The 1,732-nt window shown below is 60.6% G+C and overlaps 1 long non-coding RNA gene across 1 annotated transcript in view; it reads left to right on the plus strand.

Annotated features, from left to right (window-relative positions):
- Positions 1-266: 266 nt before the first annotated feature.
- LOC121102089 overlaps positions 267-1,732 on the plus strand; it is a 325,135-nt gene continuing 323,669 nt past the window's right edge. The window contains exon 1 of the long non-coding RNA XR_005834158.1: positions 267-1,016. This is a non-coding gene — a long non-coding RNA (uncharacterized LOC121102089). The remainder of the gene's footprint in view (positions 1,017-1,732) is intronic.

Consider the following 1,732-nt stretch of genomic DNA (forward strand, 5'->3'; position numbering starts at 1 on the left):
GATGCCGGTATGCCGGGACCACGCCCTGAGCCGAAGGCAGACGCTTTAACGACTGCGCTACCCAGGCGCCCCGCAATAAATACTTTTGAATAGGAAAGTTACTGATATATTATTATCCCAGGAAAGGAGGACCCACACTGGATGAAGGAAGAAAGCTATCACTCAACATATGTCAAGCTCTGTGTTTATGTCATTTGGTTCTCACAACAATCCTATGAGACAGATAATCTGATTCCCATTTTGCAGATGAAGAAATGGAGGCTCCATCATTTAGCAGTTTGCTTATGGTCAGCCTGCTCCTGAGCACACATACTGGATCTGGGGAAGAGCAGAAATGTCTCCAAGACACAGAGAAGTGTGTATCTGTTGCTGCAAAGCCTCCTGTGTGAAGACGAAAGCAGGGAAGAGGCTGTGTAAAGACACGTGCTGGCCAAGACTCCAGCAGCAGCAAAGAGGGCTCCCCCTGATAAATTGTCACTGCATGGCCTCAAGTACAGACCACCCCGAGGAACAGCCAATCCCAGAAGGTGAGCACGGCAGAATGGCTGCAAGTTATAGGCCCCACTGACATAGGAGAGGCAGGGGCATCTGCCAGCAGGTACTGAGGTCCTTCTCCCCTCCAAGTGCTCACATTCTGGCCTGGTCGGCTTTGCCAACTGCTGCGGGCTCCTGCATTCTGCGCTAGGTGGCGAAATGCTGTGGGGCTCCCCTATTCGGGGGAATGCGGTAGTGATGTATAAGGTATGAAAGATGTGGCCTGCAGAGAGCCGGCACTATCTCTACCGCTGCTGCTGCTGCGGCTGCTGCCACCGCCGCTACTGCTGCCGGCAAAGCTGCTGGGAGTGAGCTGAGCATCCCCCGTCCGGGATACCCAGCTCCGCCGCAGCTCCCGCGCCCTGGCCCCACACGGACCTGCCAGCCCCAGGGAACAAAAGCGGAGCCCCGTAGCCCTCTCCGGCAGCCTGAGGATGAGTCAAGAGGGCTGAGCGGAGAGTGTGGTCCTCAGCGGCTGGAAGGTAGGAGAAGGTGTTGCGCTCGCCTGGCTCGGCGCGGGAGGCTCAGGGTGGGCGCTCCGGGGTGGGGATGGCCGCGCGGACCAATCTGTCCCGTGGGTGCTGCCCGGACCCGGGGAGGTGGTCATCTGGAACGCCGCGCCCGCACCGACTGCCCACCGCCTGGAGGGCGCCGCGCTCCCGCAGCCGCGAGGGAGCCCCCTGGGTGGGAACTGGAGGCAGCGAGGGAAAAGTCTGGAGCCCGAAGCCGGGCAGCGGCGGCTGCGGAGGGGCTGCCGCGGCACTTGGAGGCGTGCGACTCGCTGAGAAAAGCGGGCGGGCGGCGGCTGCAGTGTGCGCAAAGTTTTGGGTGGCGCGCAAAGACGCAGGCGAGGGCCGCCGCGCAGAGCCGCGCAAGTTGTGGCCGGAACCCGAGGGCGACCCCCGGAGGCCCCCACGCCAACTCGCCGACATTGGGGCAAGTGGTTTTTGCTCCCCCCTCGCTAGCCTAGGCTGGGTTGACGCGCAGCCACTTAACCCTTCCCAGCCCAGGGGAAACAACTTCATCCTCTCCGAGGCGGCTGGACTCAGGCTGGCTGGGCAGCGTCGAGGTTCCCGGCTCTGTCCTTTTGTGGTCTTGCGCATTTCCCCACTCATTCTGGGTTTTCTGTGATTTTCTGTCCACTTCTGTATCCAGAAACCAGGCAAGGTGGCTGCGGGTCTTTCCCCCATTCCTTAAT

The sequence above is a fragment of the Ursus maritimus genome, unplaced genomic scaffold, assembly GCF_017311325.1.
Source record: "Ursus maritimus isolate PB19 unplaced genomic scaffold, ASM1731132v1 scaffold_12, whole genome shotgun sequence".
In the NCBI taxonomy this organism is placed as follows: Eukaryota; Metazoa; Chordata; class Mammalia; order Carnivora; family Ursidae; genus Ursus; species Ursus maritimus.